This window comes from Sturnus vulgaris, chromosome 7, assembly GCF_052056855.1.
Source record: "Sturnus vulgaris isolate bStuVul1 chromosome 7, bStuVul1.hap1, whole genome shotgun sequence".
Lineage (NCBI taxonomy): Eukaryota > Metazoa > Chordata > Aves > Passeriformes > Sturnidae > Sturnus > Sturnus vulgaris.
Window position 1 is genome coordinate 37,501,769 of NC_142249.1, and position 23,645 is coordinate 37,525,413.

Here is a 23,645-nt window from a genome sequence, read left to right on the forward strand (position 1 = left end):
AATGTAAGGAAATGTTCACAAACACCTAGTCCTGTACTCCCACTGTTCTGAAAGCTAACATACATCTTGCAAAAGTAAGTGATCTGCAACAAAAGAAATCTTTTTTTTTTCATTTTTTTTAGAAAAAAATAAGATAAATCTTTGAAAAATACCACCAGATTGTAATGTGTATCCTTATCTCCAGAAAAATCACATACCAGATAAAAAAGGGTATCTAAATGTGGACATCTCCGTTAGAGCACCTGAGCTTGCTACAACAAAGAGATCAATGGTATCACTAAATCCCATTCTGGGACTTATTTTTTGGGCTTTCAAATTATCCTGGAGCATTCAGTAGCCAGAGTTCAGAGCTCGCCTTTGATTCTTGCGGAAATGAGCAGCGATTGTACATTCAGAACAAGTACAGCATATGCACAAATTTATCTTCATTATCAGTCTCTTTTCAACGACTCCAACAGTTGAAACATGCCAGATTTTGGGCTTATTTATGATACTCATGAGAGTGCAGATATGCAACTAAATATTCACATCCGCATCACTGAGACATCGCTAACTGCATTTCTTCAATTGTAAAATGGGAATAATAATGCTTAGCAGTCCACATTTCTCATTTAATGAAATAATTAACCAGAGACAATTTATGTTCCAATTTAGATACTCCTTATAACTACAGCAGAAACAAGAGACATAAGTCATGGCACGGTGTCTCCAAGGCGATTAAGTGACACTGGCACCTGCTGAGACACAGTGCCACAACAGAGGGGCCACTGCTCAGGTTGTGACTTTGAATCTGAGAAGAAAAAAAGAAAAAAAAGGAAAAAAAAAAAAAGCAAGGCCACTTGTGTTAGCACAGAAGCTTTTTCATCTTTGTGAACATTTCAATGTGTTAAATCAGCAGAGGCTGAAATTATTGACTGGTCGACCTTTATGCAGATTAGAAAGTTTCATGCAGACTCAACTCATTAGGCTACAAAGCTCAGCTGGAACAAGTTACTGGACACTGGAATGTTTCACATTAATCAAAAAGTTATCTGTGATCAATTATTTCTAAAATTCTTTCAGGAGTTACACACCTCTACAGAGCTGTGGCTGCACCATCACTGGAAGTGTCCAAGGCCATGTTGGAAAGGTTTGGAGCAATGTGTGAGAGTGGAAGGTGTCCCCATTGACAGCAGGGGATTGGAACTAAAGTATCTTTAAGGTCCTTTCAAACCCAAACTATTCTAAGGTTCTAGGAAAAGTACCTTTTGTCTTGAGAGACTTTGGTTGGTTGGTTTTAATGTTTAGTTTGGCAATGAGAGGAGAGTTAGCAGCAGGAGAAGCTGCAGAGCCCTCAAGGGTACCACACAAGGAGCATTAGAGAACATTGATCCTCATGACAACCTATGAAAATATAGCATTTACTGGATAAAGGTCACTGCCCAATGTCACCTCAGTTTTGGCTTCCAAAATCTCTGGGGCACACATTAAAGGACGTGTCCATGCACATTTTCTTTATCCTAACTATCAGCAAAGTACTTTGCTGAGGCTAACCTGGAACTCATCACCTAACAGTTTCTGCTTCTGATTCTTTGTGAGCCATTTACAGCTATGAACATTAACACAGAAGTTTAGGAATATTTCAGAAGCCATTAGCACGACACTCTTATTAGGATCCTCAAATACTAGAGTTCAAAAATGGCATTTTTCAATTGTAAGGTCAGAACAAACATGCAATCAAATTGCTAAATCTGTCATGCACAGGAGGTACACATCTGTGTTCCTATGGAAACCACTTTGGTTATGCTTTGGGTTGAAATTTATTCATTTCTCTATTGTTTTACCAGTTCTCAAAACTCACCTGTTCATCCAAAATTTTCAACTTCAGAGGCTAATCTCAGTTCTGGGAACAACTTCCTTGAAGCAAACAATAAAAAAAAAAAAAGGCTTTTCATTCATGAATATGGAATGCACAGTGGTTTGGCTGGGATTAGTGCTTGTCTAAATTTGAGAAGAAAGTGAATGCCTAAAGTTGGCATTTATGAAATCTTGCCTGAGTCAGACTTGCCCTCACACTTCTCGTCTTCACCTTCAAAAACGATACTGTGCTGCATCAAGCATTAATTTACACAGTCTTTACTTCTCTTATTTTTACTGCAAGCTGACTGCTCAGCCAGGATTTTTCCCCCTGATGTACCCATCTTGTCTGATTTTCCTTGCTACATTTACAGGAAAGTCTGTAGACATGTTATGCTTCACAAAGCTTTTTCATACATGCAGGAATTCCTATCAGTGTAGTTTGAGAAGACTGAACAAATAGCAAAATCCAGGAACTGACCCAAAGGTGCTGTCAAAAACTTAAAAACTGAAATTCTTTAATTATTCTAGATGAACATACCAATTTAATGATAAGTGGCATTCTTCTGAACTTCCATACTGCCCAAAAGAAAACCTGTTGTTGGAGATTACAGGTCCAAATGAGGAAGCAGTCATTTCAATGGGTGCAGTAAGCCCATCACTCACTAAACAGCACAATTGGACACCATTATTGTAGATTATTGGAGAAGTACTTCTGATATTTGGATTACCAAGAAGTATTAATTAAATATTTTACTATTTTACAATGACTACTACAGTAATAGATTAGGATAGGCACGTCTAAACAAGGAAACAAACACTTTGAAACAGATAAATTCTGTAATTAGACATTACTTATGAGATAAATGAGTTTCCAACTTTTTAATTTAAAATAAGAAAGCAAGAAGTCAAAACAAGGTTTCTGTTATTCCAGACTATAAATACAATATATTACATGCAGACTATTCCAGAAGAACATAAAGCTGATATTTCTTAACCTTTACAGGCTTTCAGAGAAATTTATTAAAATTTGCCCCTCTCATTACCATTCTTGCTCTGGAAGGAATAATATAATTTACAGACATTTTCCCACCTTCCTGTCCCACCCCAGAGAAGCATTTCCTTCTCCAAAACATTGTGGTCCTTAAGCACTTGCTGCAACGAAACAGAATTGCCACTCATCAGCTTATGGGTATCTTATTTGTTGACCTTACCAAGCACTGTTTACTTTTATTCTCCGATTCCTCTTTTTAATTTCCCCCCACATTAACCCTCAAGTTAATTACTACCTCTGGTCCAACGAGAAAGTTGGAGACACCCTTTAATTTTTTCTGTCCAAGTGCAACAGGATAAACATTGCTATACAGCCTTTAACACAGATCCAAGTACAACATGTACTCCACATCACATTTAGAGTATTGACAAGTGAAATTCCAGGCTCCCCGTGCCTGAGGGTCAACACTACTTCTGACAAGCCCAGGTTGAAGCTACATTGCTGAAGCTGAACTTTTCCTGCCAGTCTTTCTATTTTTTTCCTGCTGTTCTTGTGTTGGCAAGGCTCAGTGGCTTTTGTAAAATTTCCTGCGAGGATCAATGTCACCGTGCAAAGAAAAATCTGTCTTTCTCCACCTTATCAAGCCACTCATCATATCCACCTTAACCAGCTTTGCCACACAAAAGTTGGGTTGCAGTGAAAACCCACCTCTGAGGCTGACATTACGATGCCATCGCTGTATTAGCAGCTACCCTGTGTGTCTTGCTGCAATAACTGCACTGGTTAGAAACATTTTCACAGGCAAAACAGCTTTGCTAAAGAAAAGCCTTTTGTATTCTGAAAATTCCTTTTGCAAATTTACCTTGTGGCTCCTTTTTGAACTTTTGGTATTTTGTGCTATGCAACAATAATGGCTTGCTCAGACACCATAGCTTTTACAAATCTTTTTCAAATAGACCATGATTTAGGCTAACTGTATATATGTGTATATCTGGCCTCAATTCTGGGACTGTCTCTTCAAGGAGCCCATTATTTTGGTGCAATTTTAGGCAAGTTTTAAAGGCTTCTTTCATAGCTCTTGCATTTTGCAGTGGCTGACTAATGTACCTTTTATTTTTTAAATACACAACAGTAAATGTGATTCAAAATCTTCCAAGACTATAATACTACTTAGACCCTCCTGTTTTCCCAAACAGGTGGGACAGACTTTCAAAGGTCCTGGTCAAAATCTCTTGCTCAAAGCAGAATTAAATTCAGAGTTAAATCTGTTTGCCCTAGAGCAGGACATGCTTACTGCTGGACATTGCTAAGGATGGAAATGTCACAGCTCCTCTGGGCACCACTACTACCACTGAATATTCTTTCATGATGAAATGTTGTTTGTTTTTTTTCAAGTTGGAATTTCCCTTGCTGCAAGTCATGACCACTTACTGCCTAATGTCACCAAAACCAGAGAAATTCTCTCAAACAGAGGTGGAAACACTATTCTTCTCTATCCAGCTCCTCACTGCCCAGGGGCAGCATTCAAACCACTGAACTTCATATTTCATTTAAACATACACATTGCATCTTGAGGGACTGATTAAGGGTTTTATTGCCTTGTCTTGGTGTTTTGGGGGTTTTGTTTGTTTATTTGTTTTTAATGGGACCGGGCATAGTTTGCCAACCACCATGGTGATAATGCTTTGAGACAAACTATCTCCACTCTCTTATCTTTGAGGCAGAGTGGGAAAGCCCTTAGTTCAACTATTTATTTTTTTTTATGAGCTCTTTCCTAATTACTACAGTGATGATTCAGAACTTTTAAGATAATGTGAGGAGTGTTGACAAGCATTGGTAGAGTGACTATTATTACTGCCAACATAAAATAAGAACAGACTCTGCAAGATTTCTTTGCCACAGTGCCACAGCAGTTGGTTCCACAAGACACTGAAAATTTGTCATCAAACACCAAAGCATCATCTGACACTGCAGGTACCTTTTGAGACAGGACAACAGACAGACAGCCTAAGCCTGCTGGCCTGGCAATAGGAAGAATCTGGACCAAGATTTTTAAAACCCAAACCCACCCACCCCACCCCACAAACCCAAATAATGCACAACTCCTGTCTGACTTTGCAGTCAGGAAGTGCAGAGAACTTTGCAATATTGATGATTAATCTAATCACTTGTTCTGGTACCTATGCATGAACTTATATGCCAAGCCTTTGAGTAGATTTCCAAAAATTCATGTTCTAGATCAAGTGATGCAGGTTACTTGGAGGAAGTCAGCTGGCTTGAGATGTAAAGGCAGAGAAGAGAGAGAACTGTGATGTCTTGGGGGAGAAAAGAGAAGAAGAAAAAGGTTGAAATGTAAAACTCCATGAGCTGTACCGTAGAACAGCAGAGGGGTAACTTTGTAAATAGCATAAAAGATAACAATGGCTCTGAAATCCCTTTGACAGGAAAACAGAAGCACAAACAACATTAAAAATATGTGTTGATATGCTCAAAGCAACATAACAACTTTCCAGAGTAACATACATATGGATATGTGTTTCCTAAGGATTTAAAATTAACTACTTGATAGATTGAGGGGAATAACAATCTGTCATAAAGAGATCTTTTAAACAAGGCACATATGCACTGTAATAATTTAATTGTACATCTCTGTATTTTAGAAACACATTTGACCTTCTGCACACTAAGAATTTATTGATTTTCAATAATTCTTAATGCTCAGCAGGATCCTTGATTCTCGGAGCAAGCCAACAGCAAGTGTTTGTAAATCTGTCTCTTAAATTGTAACTGCCTCAACAAAAGGTGCCTCAGCTCTTTTTTAGAGAATTTATCTTTTGAAAATTTAGCAAAGTTACGTGTGCATCTGTCAGTGTCGTGTTCCATCCTTATGATTACAGTTTTATGAAAATAGCAGCCAGGCAGCCACCCAATTTCCTCCCTAAATATGGAGGCAGAGGGTGGTGTTGTATGGAATGTGTGGAGCTGGCAGTTGGCAGTGGCATGGCTGAGGGCATCTCTGGGTAAGGATTAACCTCAGGTCCAGGAGCAGAGGGAACCAGCCCTGATTTGCTGCCTGTTAGCAGAGAGGTGCTCTGCTCACAAGTGAAGTGGTGAGTGATGGCCATTGTGGCCACAGCAATCATGAAAGAATCGAGTTTGGAACCTGATGACAGGAGGGAAAGCACAAATGAAACTTGGGCATGAGGAGAGATTTCAGGCTGCTCAGGAGATGAGTAAAGGCCCCTCAGAAAACGCTTCTGCTGGGGGCCAGGTTGCCCAACAGCGCAGGCAATTTCAAAATGTTGGAAGACAAGCAGACAAGGCAGGATTTAAACCCTCTGGCTGTCTTGGCTGACCAGTGATGACCTTCTGCAGCTAAGGCAAAAAAGAAATAGGGTAGAACCTGTGGAAACAAAGTCAGGTGATGTGGGAGAAATACAGAGATGCTGCTTGCCACCATAGGGAGAAAACTGGTGTGGCCAGAGCTCAATTATAGTTGAAGTTGGCCAGAACTGTGGGGAACACTGAGATTATTGAAATGCACTGATAGCAAAAGGCAGTGTAGAAATAACATCGACTGTGGGAATGATAACCATGTCAACCATGAGCTTGTACGGGACCTGCTGCTCCAGCTGGTGCCCTGAAAGTCTATGGGGCCTGATGGGATTCAGCTGAGAGCACAAAAAGACCTGGCTGATCACCACAAGTCATCTCTCAATGATTTTTAGACAGTCTTGGGAATCTGGAGAGGTCTCAATTGGCAATTGTCATCCCAGTTTTCAAGAAGGATGACCCTGGAAGCTATAGGCCCTTCAGTCTCACTTCTTTGCCTAGTCAACAGGCCCTGCAGAGAAGCCTGGACAAATCTGAGGGCTGGCAAACATTGGCTCTACAAAGATCAACAAAGACACCTCGAGTCCTGGGGGCAGTTTTGGGCACCACAAACATAATAAAGAAATTAAGGCATTAGAGAGTGTCCAAAGGAGGGTTACAAAGATGGTCATGGCTCCAAGGCTGCCAGAGCTCAAGGAGAATTTGGACAATGCTCTCAGGCACGTGCTGTGATTTTTGGAGCTGCCCCATGATAGACCAAGAAGTGGACTTTGACAATCCTTAGGGTCCCTTCCAACAAAGGATATACTATGATTCCATTCTACCATTCTAAATTATTTTCCTTATACCATAGGATCAAGAAGTGGCTTAAACACACACGTTATTCATAATGAAGCAGTGAGGGAGTCAATAAATTAAATAAAATCAGCCCCATGCATGAGTTTCTTGAATTCTACTGAAATACTCCTCAGTCTTCAGGCTGGGCATCCCATTGCCATGTGCATGACAAAGGAAAAATGACATCTCAAAAGGTTCTCTTTTTTGTCCTTGACAGGAATGATGGGGCTGCAGGAGATGTGTATCTACAGGATCAGCTCTTGCCTTCAAGTTCAAGGGTTTAGGATGACTGGGAAGAGGTTTCTTAAAGATCAAGATGTCAAAATACTCCCTTTGCTTTTCTTATTTTGCTTATACTGTTCCTTTGATTGCTTCTGTCAATCTATTGTTTGTCTTCCCTTTGGTTTGATTCACCTCCCATCATGAATCCCCTTGTATTTCAGTCTTCTAAAGAGTATTTTGCACCAGAGGGAACATCTCCTCAGAAAATTTTTGTTAGTTATAAAGCCTGCCTATTTTGATTTTTGAATAACATTCAGATCTTGCTTTACACATTCTCTTTGAGCAGTTGTATTGTTCTGTTCATTTTATTTCTTATTTTCATTTTAATCTCCAGGTATTTAAAGGTACCTAGAAGTCTTTTTTTTCTGTAATCACACATTCAGAGGGGTGAGCAAACATTCCATGGTGAACATCACAGTTCTTTTTCCCAACCAAAATGAAAAGAAATGTCAGTACTGGGTTGAAAGCCAAAGGACAGGTACATGCTTTAACATATAATTTCCCAGTGGACCACAGCACATGCTGCTGTCTCGCCAATAAATACATCCTGGTAGACACTTTTCCTTCATTAGTAAAATATCACATTTTTCCACCAATTAAGAATATTGCTACACACTTATTTTTAAAACATTTTATCTACTGCAAGAAGCATGAATATTGAAAAAACATAATTCTCAAAAAATTGTAACAACACTACTGATTTTTTTACTCTTTTTCTCCTAACAGCAGCATAAATTATTCTTCAGCAAATAACATCAATTAGCAACAGAAGTAAGATGTGCTTCTATAAAAGGACATTATCTCCCCTTGGCTAATATGACCTTTTTAAAACCAAGGTAAAACTTTTAATTAAAATCTGAGTTGCTCCTAGGACTTCTTAAAACTAGGAGTTTTTCATTTAATTGAGGTAATTATGAAGTACCAAACATGCCAGATTGAAAAGTAGTTTATACATATTGCATATTGATTCATATAGACTACATAAATTTGTATAACAAGCAGATTGATGTAAACATATTTTATTTAAAAAGTGAGACATTAAATCTATGTCCATTTGCTTTGCTGCATATTGGTTTATGAATAAAATATGCTGTTGCATGGCTGTTTTATTTGCTTGTATATAAGACAGGGGTTCATTTATGACAAATTGATTAATGCATATAATAAGTTGACTTGCAGTTGCAGAATATTAAATGTGGCACGATTGCTTTTGGTAAGTCATTAATTTTTTGATAGTCATACTAGTAGGATTTAAAACACATAAAAGTCTATTTGCCTTTCTTAAACTGCAAGTAACAACCATTAGAGTTGATAGGACTTAGTAGTTTGACAGCAACGTGGAAAAAACATTCAAGTTCATAAGACAGACACACACATGCTAGATAACATTTCCAGAACAGGCAAGTGTTGCACACCTTATCCAGGTATTCCATCTTAATATTAGGCACAAATGATGTGATTGGACTAATAATGGTCATCTTAAGCAGATTTTGAATCTCATGTCATTCTCCTCAAGCTCGGGGCACAGATTGATCAGAGGGAAGGTATTTGGCAGGAGGAAGGGAGGGAGGCTTCTCCTCCCTCCCCAACGTGGTCAAACAGCAGAGAGCACAGCAGTTTACAGCCACCTCACAGGTACAGCTGATTACTGAAATATTGGCTTTATCAGCCATTTGCACCACAGCCTGCTTGCTCCATCTGTGGTCGAGCTGCTCACATCCAGTGTGGCAAAGAACAACACAAAGAACACAAACAACATATTTAATTTATGAACCCAGGACCAGAGTGCTCTGCCCAGCCAGGGAGGCAGTTTCAGTGCTGGCAATGGAGCCGAGGTCCATCAGAGCTCCATCTGCTGACACGGACAGCAAGCTCAGCCAAAGCCCATCCAGAATTATCATAGCCATAATTTCCGCAGATCTTTCAATTCTGTCAAAACTCTGAGCTAGTGACTGCTCACAAAGAAGGGAGTAAGACCAAGTTTTACAATGGGAGATGACCAGAGCAGAATTAAAAGGAGGGAGAGAAAATGGGCAAGAGGCACTCACCAAAAAACAAGGGAACATTTCCTCTTTGATAGCCTTTTCCATGGATTTCAACATGGGAAGAGAAAATATTATTTATGTATGTAATTTATATATATTTTAGTAAGGTGAACAGAATATTACAAAGAAGATTTACAATTACATCCTTTAAAAATATGATGACCAGAGAGGGCTCTTTCAAGTGTCTGAACATTTCATGTCAGAACTAATGTCAGGTTTGAAAATACAGTGCCTGACCAATTAATGCCCATTTAATCTTTTCAAATGTTACATTTACTTTTAAATAAAAATGTATTTGCCGGAACACAAGAGCTCTACTGACTCCAGTGCACTCCTAACCAGAACAAATGTATCTACCCCGAAGCCCAAATATTTCAGCCAAAAAATCAATGCATTTTAACACAAGCCAATAAAATTACATCTGAGACAAACTATTCTTATTATAACCAATACATTTCCCCTGGAATGTATGTAACACTACTGAAACCAACCTGGAGTCATTGAAATTCACTTAAATCTGGTGAAAAGGCTAAAGAGGCAGAAAACACACACACACAGAAATCTACTAGGGCTCCAAACCTTACTATGTTTACAAAAACTTGGAATGTTTCTATTTTCTTTATCATGACTCTAACCTCATTCATCTCTAACCATTTAATGCACTGTCAACAACTCCATGTCCCTGCCCAAATGGTTTTAGATTGTAGCAATCTCATTTTAATCAGGCAATACACATCCTTAATATTATAGAAAGCAGGATGGTGCAGAGTGTCATACTCCTACTTTTTTTGTTGTTTTTCTAATTTCTCTTTTTATTTACCTGTGGATTTTAGAAATTTCATTAAAAACAGTCCTTCAATTCTTATCTCTATTGCCTGGATGCCATATTGTGGGATTTCCTGTGATGGAGCAAGGAAAACACCAAGCCCAGTGGGAAACAACACCTTGACAAGCAGAGCAGGCAGATGATGTTGTTACTTCTCTCTCACATCCAGCAGTGCTGACTAAACCCAGCCTGAAGTCTGTCTACACTGCCTGGCCACTTTGTGCCTGATTTGTATTTTAAACTACGCTGGAGAACACAAGGTGCCATTTTTGCATCATAGAAAACATGAGAAATAGTTTAATTTTTATTTTAGAGGGTTTTTAAAAAAAATCTGACCTTTATATTTTTTTGTTTTCTCCTCATAAATGACCCAAGATATAAAAACTTGACTACTAACACCAGTTATAACATCAGATCTAGCTCTAGAGTGCCTGAAACAATGTGTACTCCCTCTAGTGTTCACAAAAATCCATTCCTAATGGTGACTAAAATGCATGAAACCAGTTTTAAAATAAATGCAGATGAAAATTAATACATTTTCAGAATTAATAGTCACTGAATTAAATCTCACCCATTCACTTTTCAAATAGGAACTGAAAATTGATTTAGAGTTACGGTTGAATACAGATCTCATGTGGAAAAGACACATACAACTGGGAAGACAGGAGTGTTTCATTGTTAGGCCAAAAAAAGTATCTGCTAAATTTCTCTTTGGTCACAAATCACTGCATTTACCCTGATACACCAGTCAAGTAATTTGTCTCTAAGAAAACCACTAACACTATAAATTCACAATTAGATTAAAATCAATTATTTAAATCAAAGTTTTCTGCTTGTTGGTTTAAATCAGAGTTAAATCACTTTGATTTATGTCAATTCACCTTATTGAACCCTTTAATCTTTCAGTCGATGACAAAGCCGCCATTGACTTGGAGTGGATGGTTCAGGAGGATTCCCTTAGGCTGCACAAACCAAACTCCTGCCTGGCCTGCCAGAATCACGTTCAGACAATTATCAGCCCCATCTGATAAATTAGTTTTATAGACTGACACAGACAATGTCAAGAATTACAGCACCTCGTGCTGTAACGCTCAAGTAACGCGCAGGCACAATCTTTGCCCGTGTCAGCCCCTGCATGTTTATCTTTTCACAAGCCCTGGTTCAAAGCTAACTTGTTTTTTTCTTGGCATGAAAACCCAGATCCAGTTCCATGTACATCACTCTGGTTGAAGCAGTGCAGAACTCTGTTCCCATCAGATCAGGCCCCATCTGTCCACTCATGGAATACTGGCAGGTCAGGGTCTGAAAGTTTCCTGCATTTGATTTGTTTATTTCTGGGGTGTAATTAAAAATGCAGCACTTTTAATAAAATCTGGATAATGTTGTACAGCCATTGCAGTGGAAGAGAAAGATCCATTATTCACAACTCTCTCTGAACTCATGGCTGGATTTTGCCAACATATTAATTTTCACTATTTTTTTTTCCCGAGGAAAAAGAAAAGATCTTTGGAAGAGAATCAAAATAGCGAGCATACACAACAAGCACACATGCAAATCCAAATCTGAAAATGTTTTCAGCTAAAAATAGGACTGCAAATAAAAACAGAAAGGCAATTTGAACAATCAAATTAAATAATCCAATTAAAACAAACTAATTCATATATTCCCACGGGTGTCTTGATGAGCTCTTAATGGAGGCCCAAACTAACTAAAATAGTACCATTAATTTAACAAAACAAAACTATTCTTACCCCCCCCCCAACCCCACCTTCCCCAAAATGGATGTTTTGCTAGAAATCCCATCTTTATATATTTGAGCTATTCCATTTTAAATAGCCATTTCTGAGCATCCAAAGGGCTTTTGTGAGCAGTTGCATCTTTCTGGGAACTGCATGTAGTTCTGATTAACAGTGATAAAATAAAATCAGAATCTACCACCCATAATGAGGCAATTATCTTGCAAGCTAAAAATAAAAATGAAAAATCCAATTAAATTACTTCATTCTCACTAATACTGACCAGTTGTTTTTCCCAGCACTTTTGTCTCAGAAAACATGCACAAGTGATCATGTAATTTGCACCCAGAAACATGCACATATGCTGCTGTATATATATATTTGGAATCTAATTTCACACTTTATGGATAGACATTTAAGAAAAACGGAGCTTTATTTTCATAAATACATTTTTTTTTTTTTTACATTTTCCTTACCTCTTCTGGGTAACATCAGTAACAACAGCATTACCATATGGCCAAGGTGGTCATGGTGGTTATTACCCATGATCACACAAAACTACTGATGAATTATATAATTTGTCTTTATAGGCCACATTGTGGTGACTACACTGGCATTGTCCCCATGGTTACACCTTGATTAATTCCTGAATTATGTGCAGAACTTCAGCATAAGCAGCTGCTGGGCAAGAACCCAATGTAAACATGGTACCCTGCTTAACTGGGATATCCTATTGAATTATCCTTTATTGTATCACCAGAATGCTATTAATAGTGACACTTTCAATAAGCTGCGTTTTTGAAAGTGAACTAGAAATCACCACAGTGGTAAAGCACTTAGTTATTGCTATACCACTGAAGAAATACAAACACAGTTATTAGATGTATTTTTAAAGGAAGACTTAATTTTTCTCCCCATATGATTTACTACACTCACGGTTTTTACGTCTTAAGGTGTTGATTGAACAACACAAAGATTGTGCTTACTTGGCAAGGAAATTCTAAATTGCTGATGCCAAGCATAGCACACTAAAGACAAAGCTATTAGGATTTTAAAGAGTATAGTGGGAAATAAACAGCTAAACACAAAGAGAAAAGCGTGGGATGGAAGAGGTTCATCAACCCAGTCTGAAGGCAGGCTGGTCCAGGAGCAACTGAAAACAGTAAATAAGAAATGGGGGTTTGTGAACACAGAGCTTTTCACCATAAAGTCTTGGGTGCTGTGTCAGAAAGGCATCCTTTCCAGAGCTGCTTTAAAACATCTGTCAAGAAGATGTGAAGATAAAGCTCACACGGAACACACCAAAACCACCTCAGAGACTTCTGCTGCAGCAAAAGCATAAAAAGGGCAGAGAAAGTAGGGGCACGCAGAGGTCAAAGTAAACAAGAAAACAAGGACAAAGTTCACCTGGTGGTTGCTCTCCTTATCTTCCAGCAGGTTTTGCTGTGCATCTGTGCAGAATCAGATACACGGATTTGGGCCAAGGAATACAGTTATCACTTTATTGAACATTATTTATTGGTGGAGAGGGGTTGCTAAACTTCCACTTCAAAATTTATTTTAGTAAAAAGGCTGAAGCTCCAGGGATGGGGTTATTCCAGGATAAATGCAGGAGCTTTACAGAGAGAAGCTGCTAATGTAGAACAAGGAAGGAAAAAGAAAATACTGTAAAGAAATTAAGGTCGTCTCTCACCTTTTATTCATCCTTTTTTCCCTAAAACTACCTATCTCACCCTAATATTGTTTTGATTTAAGACTTAAGGACTCTTCTGCTCACTTTACCCACTACAAGTTGAGTCAGACTTCCCACTCTCCCACTCTTCCCTGTTATCATGCTAAGAGAAACCTGCCTCTTTTTCTTCTGCCTTTTTTTTCTTTTTTTTTTTTTTTTACCACCTACTCAAAGAGTAGGTCTGTTCACCTTTGGATCCCCTTTCATCACCAGTTAAGAGGTGGCATTTGAAGTCTGGCAGCTCCTCATGTTCATAGAGTGGGTGTCTTGATCTCATCTGAAGACAAATTTTTATTTATCTGCATGTTCTCTTCCTGAAAGGATAGTTCTTCTGGATAACCCTTGAATCAACATACACCCAATGTACATCTCACCCTCTTTTGGTAACTGATCCTTCACTTAAGAAGGAATTCAATTTTGCAGGTTCAAGAAAAATCAGCTTGCAAATGCAAATTAAGTGGAAAATGTATTATACTTGAGAATGCAATTGTAATTTATCTCATTTATAAGATTATTCACTGAATAATGACTTTGGGAATATCTTGTGAAGATGAGTTTTACGTGTCCATTAGCTGCCAATCCTGAACCTTTTCCCTCACCCCATTCCCTAATAGGCAAGAGCTGTAGTAGCAATTTGTCTTCAGTTTTTGTTAGTCCTGACTTACCACGCAAGGGTAAGAGGAAACAATTCTTAATCTGTGTCTAGCTAAGAACAAAAGGAAATAATGCAAGTGAGGCACAAGTGAGCCCTCTCTAGAGTCCCAGTGCCCTGCCTGTGCTCAGCAGACCAGAAATAAGGAGACCATGGGGAAGAAAATCCATTTCCAAGCAGGTTGCAGGAATAAGGATGCCAGGTGGAAGGATGGCATGCTCTCACCGTGTTTGTTCTCAGGTTTGTAGCTAAAATGGTTTAAGGACTTGGCATGGGAAAGACGAGAGCTCCCCCAGGAGCCTGGCTTTGGGCTCACCTGGGCACAGGCTGCTCGGGAGAGGGCTCTGCCTGGCCAAGGAACAGCTCACAAACACCACCTCACCTTGAGGAGTGGTGGAGCTTGGACTGTTTTCAGCAAGGAACCAAAACAAATGCAATTTCCATGCAGGCACACTGCCTCTCCTGGTGGCCAGGGCCAGGAGAAGCCTCTCTTGCCTGCAAAGCAGTTATAAATAGCAGTATTATTCATGCACTGATAGCAGATACTCCAACACGTCTCAAAGACAGTGACTGCAAACCAAGGCAGAGCGATACACACAAATCCATAGCATTCCTAAAATAACCTCTTGTTTGTAGCTCTCGGACAAGGTGCAGCTGCATCCTCCTGGTGCAGCAGAAATGTCAAAGGCATCCTCCTCTTTATCCATGTGGATGAACTTGCTAAGAGAAGCCGTGCTGCCAGAGCAAATCAGGTACAGTTTCAAACAGAGATTAAGTGACTTTCACAAGCTGCAAAGAACACTGGAATAAGGGGAATGAAAGGGAGGAAAGATTAAAAGAAAGGTGAAGAGGTGACCTCCTTTGATGAAAAAATGAACAGGTTAAAAAATATGAAGAAAGCACATCCGAAATCCAAAAGCTCAAGCCCTTCCAGCCGTATTCAGACAAACCCCAAATAGGAACAGAATGGCAAGGCTCTGGAATCAAGAGATGTGATTTTTGTGAAATACTATTTAGCAATAGTTAATATTCTAGATGTATTTGGCAAAATGTTTTTCCTCTCAGACTTTAAAAAATACTCTTTTTTAAAGCCTAACTGTTAGTATACATTTTGGATAAGTGAGACAGACTTATGAAAATTAGTTTCTAATTAAATAAAAATCAACAGGTGGCACAATATAGGCAAGTCTTTATTTTCCTCATTAATCATATGGCTTTGCCTGAAAATTCTTATGTGATTTAAAGAGTTTGCAATTTGGATACGACAACTCTGAAAAAGTCACATGAAATCTGTTTAAACTGGATTGTCGCTAACGATGTCATTAATAATAGATGAAGAATATATATACAAGGCAAAAAATCAGAACAACTTGTATTTCCTAATTTTTACAAGAATAACAATTTTTTCAGATACTGAGATTGTAATTACCTTCTGTTAATAAGGTATTTTAGCTCACATACACAAACAAAAGACTTGCTGGCTGCAGCTAGACGTGCAGCTTTGCACAGGGAATCACAGGATTATTTCTTGTTAAATGTGAAGTGCTGAAACTCTCTGCAAGGAATACTACAAACAAAAATATCAGTAAACTGAGCTGCATACAGACTGGTTCCTAGTGAAAAGTCACACAAGAGAAAAAGTCAGTCTTCCTCACCCCAGCCCTCCAAAGCACATTCACCTTAATGAACTTTTTTTACATGACAAGTACAACTTCCATCTAGCTAACTTTACCTTCCCTAACCCTTGGCCGAGAAACAGGATGGACTGGGCCTGACTTCTGGAATACAGGGCTCAGACACAGAGGGAGTTTTGTTCTTGGCTACACAGAATACGATTTCAGCAGTGTTTTCTCTCCCAGGAACTGTCAGAGGCAACTTCAGCTGCAGCAGCACTGGCAGAACCCCTTCTGGGCAAAAAAAAATCCCAGAGTACTTCAGATTCTACTTTGGGAATTTTTAACCAGCACTTAATTAACTCCAACCACCCTAGACTCACCCAGAGACATATCTGAGGGTAAACAATGAGCACAATAACTCAATAATATGTTTTTAGTTGGTGATCACACATGAAAGGTGATGACGCCACAACTCAGAGGAGCAGGCTGACATGTAAATGCATGGGTTTTGTCCTTGTGCAAATAAGGCACAGTTTACTGTAGGCTGATTTTTCTCTGTGTGATATCTGGATTAGCAATTAACATTTTAATTAAAGATGGATTAACAAATATTAGGAAAATTACATCTGGAACTGTTCAATTTAAAATCCACCATATATACACAGATAAACACACCATTAAATGCAAGTCATTTTCTGGTCTATGTAAAAATGATACAATTTATGTCTTTGAGAGAGAGCATAATAATTTGATATTATTATACATGGAGATAACTACTGAACAAATATAATACATGGGGATTTTTTTTTTTTTTAGATGCTATATAATTACCATTAAGCTTTAGATGTTCATTTAGTGGAAGTTCTGACTGCAGTTCAAGCTATAGACTAGTTGAACTTAGCTATACTCAAACAGAGCATGTTGGTGAAGGAGGACACACTGTTCTAAATGTAAATTGTATTAGCAACAACATATTGAGATTTCTGTACTCTTTGTTCCATTTGCGGGTTTTTGCCACGAGTATAAATCACAGCGTGCTTTCTGTTCTTGTAGCAATCTTTGCAGGGAGAAGCCAGAATCTGCACCATGTGCTTTTCACTCTGCATCTGGTCTCCTTTTGTCGAGGCACCCTGTGTGCTGGGTTTGCTTTTTCTGCTGTGTTTTTCTACGAGGGTAAAACCTCCTAATCTCCATCTCACCTTCTTACCAGAGAAGGCAACATTATGATCTGAGAATAAGTGGCAGTAATGGCCAAGCAAGTCAAATAGAGAATAGGAAAAAGAGCATAATGCGTGGAATATTTGGACCTATTTACTAGTCATTAAAATTACAGATAAATTGCACTTTCAGCGTGGTCAGAGAAAGGAACTGGGACAAGCACAATTATGGCAAACAGTATTATCAGAACCTGCAAAAAACTTAACTGTTCTCATCAGCACCTTTTAAACCAATCTGGAGACGGTTGAATGATTTTGCATTTGTAAAAATTTACTATACTTGGATGAGTAGTAAATAGCATAACGCATACAATGAAGCATTGATTTATAAAGCCAGCCTTTTCACTCTTTAGTCCCAAGATGTTTTAGCTTTCAATAAAACACTCAGAAGAAATGAATCCAGAGCATTATAGCTCACAGTTTCTAAAGCAGTAGCAAACAAAACAAAAAAATCCTTTAAGCCAAATAACTTCAAAATGGCAAAGCTTTGTGGTTATATAATTGCAGAGCATCTCCCTGGGTTTAACTTCACTGACATGAGTAGTGACAAGGAAATTTATTTCTGACAGGTACTGAGATGGCAGAGCATCCACTGGTGAGTAGAGATACACCAACGAGAAGCAACTGCAACACTTCACAGCTAAGCAAACAGTAAAACTGAATACCTTTGGAAAGGGGAAAAAAAACCTTTTCATGCAGGCCAATGTTTAAGGCAATATTTATATAGGTCACGTCAGATTTGACTATGACTCCTTTCTGTATATCAAAGTCACACATCTAAAAACTCACATTCAGTGCTCGGAAGGAAGAGGAGACTCAACAATAAAGTCTCTTGTGTCTACAAAGCAACTAGAAAACACTGAGGCAGCAGAAATGCATTTTAGAGCTGCTCACTTGAGTTTAAACATGACATTTTGTCATTTCATGAGCAAGCAACAACAGAGCAATACTCACAATACAGAGTGCTTAATCTGACACCATCCGTCCTAAAGGGCTGTTCCAACAGCTTCATGGAATAACTTTGTTAAACTGTGGTTAGGACTTCTGGTTTTTGTTTGTTTTTGTTTGTCTGGGGTTGGTTTTTTTTTGTTTTGTTTTTGTTTTTTGGGTTTGTTTTTTTTTAATTGGTTGTTTTTTGTTTGTTTGTTTTCCAAAAATATTGGTGTCAGTCTTTGTTTGGGCACACTAAGGTTCAAAGCCTCAGGCTTGGAACTACCTTACCCACATTTAACTGCATAAATGTTGGCACTGGACAAAAGCAGGGCCCATGTAGAAAAGTAGGGATAGAGTGAATTGATTCCTGAGAGGAAAGACTTTTCTTGCCTTCCCAGGCAGCCTCATGATTCTAGCAGACAGCAATGGTGAAGCAAATACAGCCTCAGAGTCTGAAAAATACAACTGCATGATTTAACATCTTTATGGTACTGAAAGCCATTACACAGCCTGGCCACAAACCACAGCCAGCTCCTCTGCAGGGGCAAATCCCTGCAGCCACCTACAAGGCTGTATCCCAGCAGGAATGTCTGTATTACTACCCAGTGTCCGAATATGTAATAAACTGTTTCCATCCATTGTGAAGTTCTTGGATGTGAATTTCAGAAGCACAGGCCCCATACATTTCCACTGTAAACACTGCAGTGTTTGCACCTGTTCTTTCTGTAAATATTTTGACTCATCCTCAGAGAATCCTTTAAAATTGCAAAAGAACCAACACCTCCTTGTTTCTTTAAATTGTCAAGTCATGCACTGCTATTAACATTGCAGGAATAAAAGCAGAAACAAACAAAACCTCAGCTGCATTATTGGAAGTAGAGAAATACAAAGTGCTGGTCATAAATTACACTGAAAGGGAAGTTCTAAAATGCCCTCACAGAAGTTGCTGCAATGTTTTGAGGGGAGAGAGGGTATTTGGAAGTGGCACATGTGCTGCCTGAAGCTGAGCTGTCATAGCAACAACCTCATTAAAGCACCCCTCTTGGGAACGTTAACCTGTATTCCAACTGTGGAAAGATGTCATTTATAATGCGACTTAATTCAGTTAAGAGTCAAAGTATAGTAGACAGGAGAAAAGTGAAACTACTAATTTAAGGAATTCAAAAATGAACATGAATACCATATCAAACAGCTGTGAAGAAATCTGGCTTTTTCTCTCATCATCTTCCATTCCCTGAAACCACCACACCACTGTTTCAGTCTTTAAGACTATAATTTACAAGCTATTGGCAATTCCTCTTTCCTTGCCACCATTCCTCTAACCAGGGCTCAGGATGTGGCTCTTTTCTTATCCTGCCACCCTTACACAGAAGGTATCACCATGTCAACTGCTCACTCTTAATTGTCTCCAGCTCTCCTACCAAGCTCTTACCGCAACAACTCACACCCCACAAACAATCCCACAGCAGGATCTGCTCTACTCCTCTAATGCACCATCTTCAATATGCTTCCTTCAGTATCCATCTTTCCCCCAGAATGCCCCAAAAATGGCAATTCAAATAAACATTATGATCTTTAGAAAGAAACATCTGCCAGTCTCCAAAGCTGCCTGGATATGATACTCATCACTTCTCTAATGGAGTGGCTGTGCAGCAGCCGAATAAATTCATTCATATTTGGATTTCACTTTTAAAGATCTACGATTTAATAACTAATTCACAACAATAATGCATCAGTAGAATATGCTTTGGAAGGACCTTTCAGTTTTCAGAGGGGTAGAGATAATTGCAGATGAAAAATGAAAGAAAACAGCACTGCTTAGTAAATGAGTCGTTAACCTTTCAACCCAAGAGCTCCCGCTGGAAGCCTGACCAGAGGGACTGCAAGAGCTCCAGCAGCTGCAAGAGAGAATAACGTTAATTCAATAGCTTTGGATTTCTTTTAGTTCTTTTAAACACTTCCAAACTTGGTCTCCATCTCCCCAAAACAGTTGCCTGCCACAGCATTTTATGTATCACAAGGAAGGCTCAGATATTTCTCCCTTCAGTAGATCTCTCAGTGAAGGTGAGTTTTACATATCCTTGCCCATAATGTGCTGTCTGCAGCATTTTAAGCTAAAACACAAACCAGTCATTTGGTATCAGTGCTTTGACCTTGAGTGACAAAAATCACAATTTTCCCTTTTTGCTTTCAGCTCCCCAAACAGCAGGAACAATCTCCTCAAAGGTCAGGGAGATGCAGCCTGCAGGGCAGTGCTTCTCCCATGGAAAGCTGAAAGAGGAACAGCGACCAGCAAAGCACACAAACTCACAGTTTTAACTTCTGTGGATCCCAGAACGTGTCTGAAGTCATGATACATAGTGCTATCTCTCAGTCAAGACTGCTTGGACAAATTACATGAATGTTTGCATAAATCAGCTCTCCAAAAACTTCATTAAATCTTGTAAGGCCTTAATCCACAAACTTGATTCAAATTTTGGTACAAATTTGAAGACCTGGAGATCTGTATTTGGATCACAGTTTACAGTGTTACTGCTTAGAATAACAACATAATACAAAGACTAAGCAATAAAAGTATCTGGGACTTGCATAAAATGGGTTATTTACATCAGGCTCCTGATATGACTTGAGTTAAAAAGAAAATACTGCTCTGATTTGCACTGATTTCAGTTACCCTGCACAGCCACGCCTACCAGGAGATATACAAAATACAATTATTATCTTCTGGTTTGCTGGTTTGTTAAAACAAGGCATCTCTGCAGTTGAAGGTATGGTTTTATCCAGTACACATGGATCTGTACAAGACTTTCTGTATTAATGTGTTTATTTGTTAACTGTTGGCAGACTTGCCCAAGAGTACGTTTGCAGCCAGTTGCAACTTACAGATTTTACAATAAAAAGTGAGAAATATTGGCCAGATAGTTAATTAAATGGCACCGAAACAGTTTTTTTTTTTCCCTTTCACAAATTCCAGTTAGTATTCCAAACCTGTCTTAGGTGCCCCAATGACATGAAAACCAATAAATCTTCATTTATTGTCAGTAGATTTCTAACCTGGCTGTTTTAAACAGCATGATGAACACATTTTAGCAGAATATATTAGCTGTTCCAGTTTAATAAGAGGGAGATTGATGAAGCCTTTCCTTTCTTCCTGTGTATGAACCACAACACTCAGGGAAGAAAATCCTTTGGATTTTCTTTCTTCGGCAACACCATTGCCTTTCCTGAGACACCATTTCTCCTCCTTGGACTATTAATGGCCAGTCTTCTCCAAAAAAAAGTTTCCACTGAAATTCAAGAGAGATCTCGAGCTTTATCAGCACCCACCTGATGAGAGAGTGGGAGGAAGAACAACCTCAGCCTCGAGGACTGTATTGCCATGCCCGAGCTCTGCACAGGTTTCCCCTCCCTGTTTCCCTCCTTCTTGGGTCCAAAGCCAAACCAAACTGAATGTGATCACCTGGCTCTGCCAGGGATTGAGGTCTGAGGAGAGGGCACTCTCCCCTGGGGAAGAGCCAGGGTACAGCCCAGGTGGGCCAGGGTCAGAAAAATACAAATTATTCAATTTTTTTTTTTTTCTTAAGGAGAACACTTAGCTCACATTTAAAGTTGCTCCAAGAACTAATCCTATTCTTAATGCCTGCATCGTTCACATGAAGAACCAGAAGTTGCTCACACCATGAGCAAACCTTCTCCACCATCATCACAGGAGAAGCAGGAGCCCAACCCCACTCCTTCCAGAGGTGCTTTACCTAGTCCCAGCTGCTCAGGTATTTTCCTTTCAAAATAAACGTAATTTACCAGTTTTTCCAAAATTTTCCCCAGGCCCTTGTGTGGAAAGGGCTGCAAAGGGAGGGAGTAATTGTGACCTTGGCTAATGTACCAGCCCCAGAAGTCCAGCAGGAAGGAGATGTTTTGAGAGGAGTTTCTCCCCCAAGTATGGGTATGCATAATGTTACTGGCTAATTCATACTCATACTTCCCACTTACTCCTTCTGAGGGATATCCTTTTGGATGTTTTGTGGTCCAACAGATTTTGACATCTAAGAACCTGTTAGTCTGCTTTTTATTCCTCTTGTAATTAGAACAAATGTTCAGGTTATTGAGAGAATTAAGAAAATCAATATTAATGAGCTTTTGGACTATGTTATTAGACTGTTTCAGCCGACAACTGCAAAGTACACTGGCTTACTTTGACTGGCTTTTGGGTTTGTCTGTTGGTTTTAAACACTAACAGACTTCTCAGGGCAAAAAAAAAAAAGGTAAGTCTGTGCACCCCAGCTGGCTAAATTGTAAAAACTCAGTTTATACCAATAATTATTCGCTCCTGCCCCTAAAAACAAAAGAGGTCTAAAGAATGGAGCACTCTACCATACACAGTTTTGAGCTATGTACTTACATTAAATATAACCAATTGCTTTAAAGGGCAACCATTCCCACAGCATAAAGTTCACATAAATTTTCCCCACAAGTCCCAAATGCAAACACTATCTGCAAAGTCCACACGCTTTGTATTTCACCAAAGCTTTGCAGAATACATTTAGCATAAGAGAAAACAGAGTTAGGTTTTACTCTTCACTTCATCTTTTCTGACAGAAAGGTGTCAATAGAAGGGTGCTGACAGGAAAGCTGACTGCAGCTCATGCAACTTTATTACTGAAGTAAGGGGGAATTACTTGTTGTTATTGAAACATCACTGCACTACTGCTGACTTCATTTTCCCCCTTCTTACAGTGGTAGTGTTTTCTATTGGGATGAGTCACTTTTAACCTTCAGTTATTTATAAGTGGGGAAAAAAAAAAAAAAAAGAATTCTTTAAGTCCAGAATAGGGCAGGTGAATGTAAAATACACCCATACAGACTTGAAGTCCCACAGTGTGTTACCATTCATTTCTATAAAAATTAGATCTGGATCATCCATGAACTCTTCACTAATACACTCATTCCCAAAGCAAGTACTTCAAGAAGCCTCCTGTATTTTCAGGAAAGAAAGAAGAGATGTTAATTTCCCCATGGTTTATCAAAGACAATACTTGCACATACCAAATGTTGCTGTTTAACTCTTCATGTATTCAGCAGCACAAGCTCTTTTTGGTTCAGAAGCAGACTGTTAGGGTTTTTTCATACTGGACATGGCCTTATTAGCTTCCCATCCAATAAAATAATGCTGCAATTTAACAACTAACCCTCTGCCATTTACTTAGAGTTCGTTGTTTTTTTTTTTACCCTGTGGCTGCAAACCCCAAATGATAACACAGCATTTGACAGGCATCTGTACCATCAACAGCTGTGACTCTCCAATGAGCTCTGCAGCACCTGGGCTCCTGAGACTGTACGGGAATTTCCCAGACATGAGATTTTGTAAATTTGATAGGGATTGAAGAAAAAAGAAACCAGAATTTGTGATGTGAAATGAGATGCAAACCAGCAGGAGTCACCATTTTGCTGGCCCATGAGCACACAGCCTGTGGGCAGCTTATGCTTCTCAGGTGTCCCATGATATACAATCCAAGATTTCCACCGGTGGGGCAACTTTTCCACTCAAAAGGAAACAGGATACTAAATGAAATGAAACAAAGATTTTTTTATTTTTTTTTTAATACTAG